This window comes from Medicago sativa, chromosome 4 (assembly GCF_051527215.1).
Source record: "Medicago sativa cultivar Bolivia chromosome 4, Bolivia_mono, whole genome shotgun sequence".
NCBI classification, from domain to species: domain Eukaryota; kingdom Viridiplantae; phylum Streptophyta; class Magnoliopsida; order Fabales; family Fabaceae; genus Medicago; species Medicago sativa.
In genome coordinates, this window is record NC_140752.1 from 24,766,991 (window position 1) to 24,780,565 (window position 13,575).

The window sequence follows — 13,575 nt, forward strand, 5'->3', positions numbered from 1 at the left end:
TCCGTCCAGAAGGAATTTACTAGCCCATCGTCTCAAAGTCTTTTTATCCCTGTTGGAAGCACCAGGTGGATATTCATGATTCTGCAAGAATTGTTTGATGTTGTAATACCAAGGTTTTCCGTCATTCACATCTTCATTAGCTCGATATGGCATATTTTCAATAGTAAACACATGAGTGGGTCTATCAAGACGCTGCACTTTGATCACAGACACATCATTCCAGTGATTGACACGAAACATAGAAGACAAGGTAGCAAGAGCGTCAGCCATCTGGTTCTCATCCCGAGGGATGTGGTGCAGCTCGACCTTGGTAAAGTATGTCAACAGACGTCTGGCATAGTCACGGTAAGGGATCAGCTTCTCATGATGAGTCTCCCATTCACCCTTTATCTGATTAATAACAAGTACAGAATCTCCATAGATGTCAAGGTGCTTGATTCTCGGGTCAATGGCTTCTTCAATGCCCAAGATGCATGCTTCATATTCAGCTATGTTGTTCGTGCATTCAAAAGTTATTCGAGCGGTGAAAGGAATGTGGTGCCCCTGTGGAGTTACAATGATGGCCCCAATTCCTTTACCATAAGCATTAACAGCACCATCAAACACCAATCCCCACTTGCTGTTGGGATTCGGCCCTTCATTGATCAGTGGCTCTTCACAGTCTTTTGCTTTCAGATACATAATCTCTTCATCAGGGAAATCAAACTTAATCGGCTGGTAATCATCAAGAGGCTGACAAGCAAGATGCTCAGCAAGGATACTCCCTTTGATTGCTTTCTGAGCTTTGTACACAATATCATATTCAGACAACAACATTTGCCAACGCGCAATCTTTCCAGTAACAGCAGGCTTTTCAAAGATGTATTTGATTGGATCCATTCGGGATATCAACCAAGTTGTATGATTCACCATATAATGACGCAGGCGTTTGGCAGCCCAAGCTAAAGCACAACAAGTCTTTTCAAGCATTGTATACCGAGTCTCACAGTCGGTGAATTTCTTGCTCAGATAGTAGATAGCATGCTCTTTCTTACCAGTCTCATCTTGCTGACCGAGAACACAACCCACTGAATCATCTAGCACTGATAGATACATAATCAAAGGCCTTCCTTCCACTGGTGGGACAAGGATAGGTGGTTCCAACAAGTATTCTTTAATGCTATCAAAAGCTTCCTGACATTCATCATTCCACACAACAGGCTGGTTCTTTCTAAGCAATTTGAAAATTGGTCCGCAAGTAGTAGTCATGTGAGATATGAATCTTGAAATATAATTCAGGCGTCCGAGGAAACCTCTGACACTACAAGAAATTTGCCATATAGCAACAGACACTTTTAGTAACCGCAGAAATAAGGGTTGCTATAGATAAAAAAATCCGAGGAAACATATACATCGCTCCTTCTTTTCTCTTTTTCGCGTGATGCTCTTCTATCCTCTCAGAAACACAAATCGCTCCACCTTCTCTCTTCTCACAAACAAATCGCCACTATGAATCTTCTCGCAACAACAAACAAACCCAGTCCGCAACCATGACTCTCTCTTCTCCACTCTCAGCAGCAGTAGCTTCTCTCTTCTTCAAACCCAGTATCGCTCTCACAGTTTTCACTCACTCTAAGTCAAGGTAAGTCAATTGATTCTCTAATTGAAACATTCCTTCTTCAATTGTTTGTTTTAGGGTTTTAGAATTGGAAAATTTTGTAGGGTTTTAGATCAATTGTGTGTTTTAGGGTTTCAGAATTGGAAAATTTTGTAGGGTTTTAGAATTTGGGGAATGGGGATTGAGAATTGTTAATGGCTTTTTTTAATGCATTGAAACATCAAACATGCCATGGATTTTTTTTGCTTCATGCTTCAATTGAACTGAAATATGACATAATTCATGGCTTAATGATGCACCAAACTATGGGATGGCTTTCTTGATACTGTCATTGCCATATGTATACACAACTTAATTAAGTGCTTATATTGTTAAAAAATTAACCCAATTAACCACTTTTCAGTTAAGTTCTTATGTATAAGCTATTTCTATAACAAATCATAGAATCAAATCAATCTGTTTTCATATAATCTAAACCTATAAGCTATTTTTGTAAGCTATACTATAGAGCATATGGATATAGGCCCTGTTTGGATAAACAAGTTAATTTGCAGCTTATAGCACTATCATGATAGGCTTTTTAGTGTTTATCATGATATGCACTTATGTATAAGCTATTTCTATAACAATAGGTAAAATAAAGTTAAATTATTTTGATATAAACTAGTATAATTATTTTCACAAGCTATGTTCAAGAGCTTATGAAAATAAGCTGAAAACAACTTATGAAAATGTTATATGTATCATTTACTTTCCTTATGACTTGACTAAGAAATAAACACCATTTACCTAATTTACTTTCCTTATGTATAACTATTTCCTTTTAATGTAAGCTGAATTAAACAAATACTCATATGTATCATTTTATACAACATCATCCAAAACTGGACAGTGGTATTGGTACTCAGTACTCTTCACGGGAATTCCAATTCAACATGCATTGACGATGCAGACTCAAATATCGGAATTACTATTTCTCTTTGTGTTATCGATGTAAGTTACTTTATAAGTTGTTGAAATGTTAATTTTTTATAGTAGTTGTATCTTTCCAATATTGAGAGGTTATAATTAACAACACCTTTATTATGAATGTGACAGATATAGAGCACCGATGTATGCATACGTCTTAAACATATGTTATTTTGAAGAATAGTTTCCTATGTAAGTTAAGTGGGTCCTATTGAAGTCACTATGCATTTCCTTAATTTCAAGAACATTGGATCTTTTCATGGTGTTGTTGAACAAACTAATCTTATGTGCAAGAACAAAAGGTGGTGCATCGATTAGTGTCTTTAATTTTCTTGTTTATTATTATAATTTATTATTATAAAAGGGTAGTTTTGATTATCTGAGAAATACCTTACAAATTGTCCTAGCTTCTAAAAAATTAAGATAGAAACCAATGCCTTGGTTGCTAGCACAATTTATGAGCACATTTCTTGCTGGAAGCTTGTTCTATAATTGTTTATCTTATTCTTATGAAGGTATAATACTTTGTTCTCACTTGTGAAAGTACTAATATATTCATTTAACTTTTTTAGTAGTTCACTTTATTTCTATCTCAATTTGTAAGAGTCATCCCTGCGTAGGGTCATCTATTATATTGTTAAAAAATCAACTCAATTAATCACTTTTCAGTTAAGTGCTTATATATATGCTATTTCAATTAACATTTTTACGATAATCTCTTTCACTCACAATCAATACTTGATATGTTATTACAGGATGTACCCTACTTCCGTTGAATTTCAACAACCTTCGTTGAGCTTTCTTTATTCTCTACTCTGTTCAGCGACAACTGCACTTGAAAGGGCAGCTTAAAGGAAATACTTATTACTGAACAAGGTAAAAATTGAAAACTAATTTGTCTATCTTTGTAGTGCTTTAGTTTACAATGTCATATACTCCCTCTGATCCAATCAGAGTTAAACCAAAATATTAAGACTTTTTATTGTAGCCCTCTGTGCTTTTTTGGCTTGTTGATATCATGTTTCGACCTATTGTTACTTGGTTGTATTAGTTTTTTAGTGTGAACTGCCAGAATGAATGTTGAAGATTAAACATGTGTGCTTTGTATGTGTGTTTAATAGTGAGAGTTTGTATGAAGACGAGGAGTTTGATCCGCACCAAAGGTCGCTGCACTGCTTGTATCGAAGGTATTGTTATTCCGCTCATTATGTTGTATCAATTGTAGAAAGAAAGTAAAAAGAATAGTCAGAATCGTAAAAGATATGAAGATATTCATTGCATGGGTACAAAAAGTCTCCCAAAATTGATCAATGAGAAGGTTAGTTAATATTTGAACTTGTAATTGAATAAATTGTATTTATAAAACAAATTACTTATAATTTCATTTGTTTGGTATTAGAAAGAAAAAGCCAAAGGAGTGTCGCCCACACGCAAATAGATTTACATTGATACACATACTCGTAAAGATGGTTCAATTGTTAATGAACATGCTGCAAGATTTATAGTAAGACTTTCTTTCGTTCATACCTTTTTTGATTCTATAACTTATACTGAAACGATATGTTAAATCAATGAAATTGGATCCCCGGCTATTGTATAAAATTGAATGTTTTATAAAATTGAATTATGACCGTAAGAATTGAAACTGGTTCAATTGTTCTCTTTTAATTGTTCCGAATTATGTTCTGATTATGACATAAAATTGGACTTGCTTATTCAATTTTAATTGTTCTGTAACAATTGTTCTGGTTCAATTCCTCTGATTGAATTTTGTTCTGAAGTTTGTTTTGCAAGTATAGTTCAGTTAGTTCCCTTTGAATGATTTTTATGATGCCATTCAGGTGGGGAATTTTGTTATTTATATTGGCCTCATTTCAGATTGTCTTGTCATGATGCTGTGTGTTTTTATTGTTGGTAAAATTGAACTAGTTGTTACAAATAACTGATATATTCGAATGAGCGGTCCCCTATTCGAATGACCATCCACAACCATTACTTTGATCCTGCTTATTCTTTTTTAATTGTTCTGGTTCAGTTGTTCTAATTTAATTATGTTCTGAATTTTGTTTTAAATTAATGAACTCTGTTTTGAATTCTGTTCTGAATTATGTTCAATTGTTCTATTTTAATGAACATTTTTGTTATGATTATGACATAAAAGTGACCCTTTTCAATTGTTTTGATTATCATATTAATGAATTCTATTTTCAAATGTATTCTTATAATCTATATATCTTAAAATTTTACATGAAGAACTAAACAAATATAAGAATGAGGCAGAAACTTCTCAATCGGTTGGGACACAAAGTCATATGCCTTGGAAGAATGACATTTATTCCTGAGTAAAAGGAGCTGAAAAGAGGGGACATGTGCGTTGTATAGGCAATATTCCCAAACCTAAGAAATCAAAAGCTTCTTTGTCTGAAAATCAAGAATTGAGGGACGAGCTTAAGAAAATGCGAAAAAGTCAAGAGAGGACAAATGTGTTTATAGCAAATATGATGTCAGTGATACAAAATTGATTATCTCAAGAAGATTTGAATGATATTTTACAAGCTGCAAAACAGGTATATTATATAATTGATATTTTACTTTTTGAGTTCAGATTTCGAATATTATGGTAACATGAATTAAGTAGAGTTTGTAACATATTTTATTTTTATTTTTAATAGGCCACAGATGGTGCTAGTATTCCAAACCAGATAAATTCTTCAAGTCGATGCAGTGATAAAGACGGAAGAGAGGAAGATTAGAAATTGTTTTTATCTTGGATATGTTTAGGCTCATCTAGTGTTTTTTTGATATAGTATCTATTTTTGTGTTGGTTATTATATAAAATTGACATTATTTTGTTATTTTGATATGTTTGTAAGACTTACTACTTTGATCATATAATTAATTTTTTTTTATGTTACCTTAAATTTTGTGTAGTGCAATAAAAAAGTATTGCCGAATATATTATTTTTTTGGCCAGGAATTATTGTGAAAATTTTATTATTATTAAAAAATATTTATATTAGGGTGAATTTTATTAAAAAAAAAAAAAAGAGAACCTATAGCAACGGACAATTTGGTCCTATACCAACGGATATGGAGGTTGACTAAAGTTATTTAATAGGTGTAAAATGTCGTCGCTATAGCTCCGAAATCTATAGCATCAAGCTAATTTTCCGTTGGTATAAGCTATTGGGACGACATTCTTGCCGTTGGTATAAGCATAGTATCCTAGACGGTAGCAGTTGGGCGTTGGTATAGGTTTTATGACATATACCAACGGCTTTTGAGACCTTTACCAACGGTTTCTACCGTTACTAAATGGCAAGTTTCTTGTAGTGTGACTTGCTTTTCAGTTTGAGGGGCCGGCATCTCTCTGATGGCTCGGACTTTATCAGGATCAACTTCAATGCCTCTTTGGCTGACAATGAAGCCTAGCAACTTTCCAGATCTTACACCGAATGTACACTTGTTAGGATTCAACCGCAGCTAGTACTTTCTTAATCTTTCAAACATCTTTTTCAAATACGCAACATGCTGCTCCTCATCACTTGATTTCATAATCATGTCATCAACATATACTTCAATCTCTTTGTGAATCATATCATGAAACAGAGTTGTCATGCCCCTTTGATAGGTAGCACCAGCATTTATCAAGCCAAACATCATCACTTTATAACAGAACGTTCCCCATGGAGTAATGAAGGACGTCTTTTCTCTATCTTCAGGTGACATCCGTATCTGGTTATAGCCAGAGAAACCATCCATAAAAGAGAACACTTTGGATTGAGCAGTACTGTCAACAAGCACATCAATATGAGGCAATGGGAAGTTATCTTTCGGGCTGGCTTTATTCAAATCTCTGTAATCAACACACATTCGAACTTTCCCATCTTTCTTTGGCACTGGTACAATATTGGCAATCCATTCGGGATATTCAGCTGTCATGAGGAAGCCCGCATCAATTTGCTTCTGCACTTCAGCCTTGATCTTAAGAGCCATGTCTGGACGAGACCTTCTCAATTTCTGTTTGACAGGAGGACATTCAGGTCTTGTCGGTATCCGATGTTCAACAATCTTGGGATCTAGACCCGGCATATCTTCATAGGACCATGCAAAGACATCTGGATAATCATGGAGAAGCTGAGTAATCTTCCTTTTCACTTCTGGCTCAAGTGCAGCTCCAATCTTAATCTCTCGCTTGTTCTCTTCAGTACCCAGGTTGATGAGCTCAATCTCTTCCTGGTGAGGCTGAATGGCTCTTCTTTCTTGCTCAAGCAGTCGAGTGATCTCATACGGTATCTCTTCATCATCTTCCTCATCTTCAGCTTCATATACAGGGAATTCAAAATTTGGAGGAACCATAGGGTCACTGTGTTCAACGGGTTTATTGTGGTTCAATCTGCATAATATGATTGGAATGATTTTTTTTTTTAGAAAAAGTTTTTCTTGCAGATTTTTGAAATTAATAAGAAAATACAGATGTTTTGGTTTTTTCTGGCATTACCATTATTCCCAAGAAAAAGGCACTAAAAAGTAAAAAACAAAGAGTCACGGAAGAGACGACAACTTTTATTGATAACGGCAATGCCGAAACAAACATGCCCTTACAATGATATCACTTTCGCCTTGGGCAGAGCGAAAGGATTGTTATTTTGAAAACAAAGAAATCATGAGCAACAAGACACATTACATGGAAGCATGCATGACTAAAGGAACATCAATGGCCTCCCAATTTCTCACAGTGCCTCCTGGTATAACAAATGTAGGCACATAACTATTTTCAGCAGCATCTTCAGCAATAGCATTGATAAACCCAGCACTGTAGAAAGTTCCTGTTGAAACGCTGGAGGTTGGGGAAAATCCCAGGCCCTCTTTACGCTTGTTTTCCAAAATCTGTATCACTTTGCCCCAGCCAGCAGCCTGCCCTTCTTGAACAGCCCTCTGGGCGTCTTTCAGTGAAGCCATGCTAGCACTAGCCCTTAGGGGTTCTGCACCTTCAATAGTCAAGCCTTGAAATGACGTCCCTTCAGCGGACCCTGCTTCAACACAAGAGAAAGATGACACTTGGCTAACCAGATATGCTTCTTCACCATGTACAGTGACAATCTTACAGTTCCTCATGAACTTGAGCTTTTGATGCAAAGTAGAAGTTACTGCTCCAGCATCGTGAATCCACGGTCTTCCGAGGAGACAACTGTAAGAAGCATTGATATCCATGACCTGGAAAGTGATCTGAAATGTCTCGGGACCAATGGTAATTGGCAAGTCTGCTTCCCCAAGAACATCTTTACGAGATCCGTCGAAAGCCTTAACCAAATAGCTGCTTCCCCTCAGAGAGATTCCATGATGACTCAACTGTCTTAGTGTAGATTCAGGCATTACATTCAAGGATGATCCAATGTCCACCAACACATTGGATATCATGTCAGACTTGCAGTGTACTGAGATATGCAGAGCCAAGTTGTGGTGTTTCCCTGCTTCGGGGAGTTCATCGTCACCAAACCCCAAGTTATTGCAAGCAGTAATGTTACCCACTATTCCATCAAACTGATCCACAGAGACTTCATGATCGACATAGGCCTGTTCTAGTATTTTCATTAGCACTTTCCTGTGAGCTTCAGAGCTCAAAAGCAGAGACAAAATGGATATCTTTGATGGAGTTTGCAGCATCTGGTCAACAATCTTATAGTCACTCTTTTTAACAAGCCTCAGAATTTTATCTAGATTAGATTCCTCAATAGATTGGCCTGTTGGGCCGGCGTTCTTGTCAACAGGAGGAGCAACTGGTGGAGTTATTGTGGCAACAGGTGTAACCACTTTCTTTTGGAACAAGCGTGAACGGACTTTCCCGCTTCTCAAAGCTGTAATTTCACTAGCAACGTTATCAACTGTAGCTGGGGATACCAGAGGCACTTCTACTCCGTTCTCAATCATGGTTGCATTGTATTTGTAAGGAATTGCTTTGGTAGAGGCATAAGATACAGGACCAGGTAACCTGATCACCAAAGGTTCAACATTTCTTGTCTGAGATACCGTTTCAACAGGAGAATCATGAAACACTGGCACAATCACACATACATCACTGACAATCAAGTGTTTGTCATCCATCAGACTCTGTATATTATCTTGCACCACACAACAACCCATGGGATTTTGGAGACATTCTGAACAAGAAGCATGATCGTGGTTGAACAAAGAAGCTCGGCAAAGTTTGACATGCAGCGGTACCAAGGGAGTAACAATATTGCGGACATCCAACATGGGATCCTCTTGAGGAACGGGAACTCTTTCGAAAGCCTCGATCATGTTAACCACATCATGGTTTGGAAGTGGATTGTCAAGAACATGAGGAACACTATTTTCAAAAGTCAACTGTCCTTTTTCTATCAGGTCTTTCACAATATATTTCAGAGCATAGCAACCTTCAACATCGTGGCCTTGAGCACCCTGATGGAATTCACATGTGAGATCCTGTCGGAACCTAGGAGGCAATGGATTAGGCGGAGGCTTGCCTGGTCTAGTGACACAGTGGCCCTTAGCAAGTAGAGTTGGGAGCAGCTCAGCATACCGCATTGGTATTGGTGGAAAATAAGTCTTGGGCCGAGGAAGCTGTTGTTGCTGCTACTGTTGTTGTTGAGCAGGAGGTTGGTGTTGTACTTGTTGAGCAATGGCATTAACGGGCACTGGTGGTTGACCCGGTGGCAGAGGATATTGCTGATAGAATGGCGGGAAGAAAGGATGTTAAGAGTACTGCATGTATTGATAAGGCAAAGGTAATTGAGTAGCAGTTGTAGATGGGTTACCAGATACCATCCCTACTTCGGATTCTTTCCTCTTATGGTGGCCATTACCATACTTCTTTGGTGCACTGGCTGAAGATTCACCCTTCTCAAGAACAATGATACCCTCTCTGACAGCCTCCTCTAGACGAGTTCCCATGGTAACCATGTCGGAGAAGTTGTTTGGAGCAGAGACTATCATTCTTTCCTTATATTCCTTCTTCAAAGTCTTCAGGAATGTCTGTGTTAATTCTTCCTCATCGAGTCGAGGAGAAACACGGGCAGCTGCCTCTCTCCATCTCTGAGCATATTCACGGAAGGTTTCATCTGATTTTTGAGACAAGGACTTAAGAGAGTCCCTATTTGGCTTTAAGTGGGTATTGAACTCATAGTGACTTTCAAAAGCAGCAGCAAGATCCTCGAAAGTATGGATATTGTCTTTGCTCAAACCAGTGTACCAATCTGCCGCATCTTCTGCTAGGCTGTCTTGGAAGCAGTGTATCATCAGTGCATCATTATCTGCATAGTTGGCCATCTTTCGGACGTACCGAATGACATGGCTATGTGGACAGGAAGATCCATTGTATTTGTCAAAATCTGGCACCTTAAACTTCTTAGGAATCTCAAATCGGGATACCAAGCATAGATCACGAGCCTTAGCAGAGACATTGTTTCCACGGCTAGCCTTGACCTCACGGAGTTCTCCAGCCAACTCTCTTAACTGTTGTTTCATAGCTTCCATTATGGGGTCTTGTCCACGCGGAGTATCGACATCAATCACCTGTTGCATAGTGTGGACAATAGGATCGGTAACAACGGTGGTCACTTGAGGCATAGCAGTGGATATGGGAATCTGTCCTTGACCAGCAAAACCAGAGATACCAGCAGCAGTATTAGGAGAATAGTAAGCCGAGAGTCCATAAGGACGCCCATTGGGCATAACAAAACGAGCATCGGTAGCCACAGTAGACACTGGGATAGATGGAATTGCTTCAGTAGTAGCTGGAACAGATGTGGCTGGTTGTTCTTGTGCAGCCATCAGAGTAGACATAGTGTCATGAGCCTTAGCCAAGTCTTCTTTCATAGCAGCCAATTCGGCACGGAGCTGAGCATTTTCTTCTTCAAAGTTAGCCATGATTCTTCTCTTGTGAAATCTTGTTTGATGAATTCTATCTGGTTGGTAAACTTTGCGAACACGAGCCACTTTTCAGACTGCGGCGGACAAAACCAGGAGGCAATGAGCACGAGAGAAGCTTTTTGTGACCAATGAATGCATATGATGCATGAAATGTGTTAATGCATATGCAAAAAGACTCTTTTTGTGTTATCGAAGGGTTTTAGACAAATTAAAAGTTTGTAATCATTACTAAACAACAATTAACATAAACGGGAAACAAACAACCAACATATAGTTTTACAAAACGATTCCCTTTGAAATGCTAAGCCAAGGGATAGACTTTGAAATGTAAAGCAGTAATAACAACTGGGAATAACAACAGGAAATGGAAATCCTCAGGCATAGGAAGTGGAAGCATCATCCTCAGACTCAGACTCATAGCTGCAGTTTCGTGCATAGAAGTCACGGGCCCCCTAGCCCTCTTAGAGTCTCTCATAAGCAACCTATCTTTTTCTTCAATCTCTCTCCTAGCCTTAGCTAACTCTTTCTTCAGTGTCAAGACCTCATGAGTCTTCTGCTCATCCTTTCCATCCAAAGTCATGATCAAGTTCTCAGCCTCATAGTATCTAGTCTTCCACTGATGCTTCTCCCGGCTTTCCATAGCTAGATGCTCCTGATACATCTCCTGGGTAGGCGGGAGTAGAGGCAAAGGCATGGTAGGAATAGATGCAGACACATATCTCATAGAGGGGTAAGGCATACCAATTTCCACAGCTTGGTTTATCACCCACTGTGTATAGGCCTCATGAGCAACACCGGACCTTACACCCATATGCCTCACCTCTTTCTTTCGGAGTTTAGACCAAGCTTCCATGAAATCTTCTCTTATTCCTGTGGGAGCATTGGAGTAGTGAAAGAAGTAAGGAGCTGTAGCAAGATTGATGGGCTTTTCTTTCATCGGGAAACCAAATTGTCGCAAGGCGAGCTCTGGGTTATAGTTGATTCCACCCCGGGTACCAAGAAGAGGTACATTAAGAAACTTTCCACCACCAAAGATAATTTCCTTAACTCTAGAAGCTGGAGTGAGCCAAACCACTTCATTAGGAGTGAGAGCCATAATCCTCTGTGAAATAGACCAATTCTCCGGATTGTCGTGGAAAGACTTCGGAAGGTGTGAAATAAACCACCTATAGAGGAGAGGCACACAACAAAGAATGTATCCACGACCCTTGCCGGAACGATCGTGAATAGCATGGTATGTGTCAGCTAGCAAGGTAGGAACCGGATTCTTGGAATGGAAGATCATAATAGCATTCATGTCCACGAAGTCATCAAGATTTGGAAAGAGAATTAGCCCATAGATGAGAAGTGCAAGAATAGCCTCGAGAGTGTCCTGACAAGTGGTATTAAGGTCGGCTTTCTCAAGTAGATACTTTGAAGTGAACCCTCGGATGCGAGCCTTAGTGACAAGATTCTTGGAGACATCGGTGGTCTTGAGATAGAGATCTTTAGCAATAACCAATGGAGCAGGAGGATTTTCAGGTCCTGAGAAAGGTACCCCCTTAGCAATAGATAGACCCATCAAGGAGGAATAAGCCACTAGAGTAGGCACCAACTGAAAGTCCGGAAAAGTAAAGCACCGATAGTCCCGATCATAGAATTGCACTAGAGTGTGCACAAGCTTCTCATCCACGTTAGTCTGGAGAATAGTAAGTAAAGTCCCGTAACGATGTCAGAAACCAGTCGGATCCTTAACCTTGAGTGCCAAACCTCTCAAACTAGCCAAATCCACTTCCTTGAACTTGTAGGACTTAGTCTTCCCCATTCCTACAATGTTTACAAATTCAATTTGTCTAAGCCCTTCGATAACAATGCATGGAAAAAGTTTATGCATGTATGCATGAATGCATGATTATGTTCAAGTTCGGGGAAAACATGGTGGGTTGAAGTTCAAAGTCGAGGAGTCATGGGTGGACACGGTGTCCGGTGAAACTAGGGCTTTAGGATAATAGTAACCGGGTTCTAAAAAAGTTCCCAAGTTGCAACCTCTCCGACGTATATCATGGTGTCACGAGACAACACTCGCTCCATGATTATCCGTAAGAAGGTCTAACTTGAGTGTAGTATCGCGTGACGACTAAAACTCGAGACAACACTCGGTTTAGCCTCCGCACTACGTCCTAGATAATGGCCATGGATGGGTTTGGTTATCTACGGTTCATAGCGTCATTGAACAATTAGAAGTAAAGTGCCTAAACACGACAACACGCGCCGACAACATCACCCCCAAAATGCCTTAGCTATGTGGGATTGATCGCATAATCCAAAACACGAGGCAACGCCCGGAATGAATTGTCGATTATATCCCTCCTAAATCCTAAGTTCACTCAGCCCGGGTGCAGGACTTTTGATATTCTCACCCCACACGTTTGCAAGAATTTAAACATTTATTCACATAGAAAAGCAAGTGAAAGAAACAAGTAAAGAGAGTGCAAGCATGGAAATAAAGACTAAGCGTAACTCTCGAATCTCCCTAGTGAAGTCGCCAGCTGTTTTATCTTGGTTTTCGGGTGTCAAACATTGATTACGTTTGAACCTTTTTAACCGGTGATATCTCATTTTTTCTTGGGAAGGGAAAAAATAAGCAAAACCCTTGAGAATCGAGGTCCGGGAGTTGTTTTCGCTACAGGAAAATGTTAGGCACCCATAACGACTATAGTATCCTATAGGAACCGTCTTTATTTTCTACGCGTGTGCTTTATTTTTAAATGCTATTTTGAAAAGTATTTATTTAAACCTAAGAGTTTCTAAGTGAAGAATTGGAGGGAGAAGAAAGTGTTTAAATTTTTATTTTATTTGAATTGAAGGAATTTTGATTCCTTGCCTACGTACCCGTTTAAGGGATCAAATCCACCGTAGTTCTCTTCCAAAAAAATGTTTTTTTTTTTTTTTGTTGGTTGATTTTAAGTTTGAAAATTGGAGTTTGAAGAATGAGATTGAGAGGCCTCAAAGGCATGAGATTGTGAAAAAAGTGGGGTTGAATTAGTTATTTTGCGAAAAGGGTCTAAGCATGATTAAAGTTCATTAAGGTTTTTATTTAAGAAGATAAAGGGAAA

General features: G+C 38.7%; 1 long non-coding RNA gene across 1 annotated transcript; it reads left to right on the forward strand.

Moving 5' to 3' along the window:
- Positions 1-1,423: 1,423 nt before the first annotated feature.
- LOC146927204 (uncharacterized) lies at positions 1,424-5,522 on the forward strand. Its single transcript, XR_015005607.1, has 7 exons — positions 1,424-1,621; positions 2,490-2,590; positions 2,696-2,758; positions 3,322-3,442; positions 3,688-3,884; positions 3,966-5,133; positions 5,239-5,522. It is a non-coding gene; the product is annotated as an uncharacterized LOC146927204 (long non-coding RNA).
- The last annotated feature ends 8,053 nt before the right edge of the window (positions 5,523-13,575 follow it).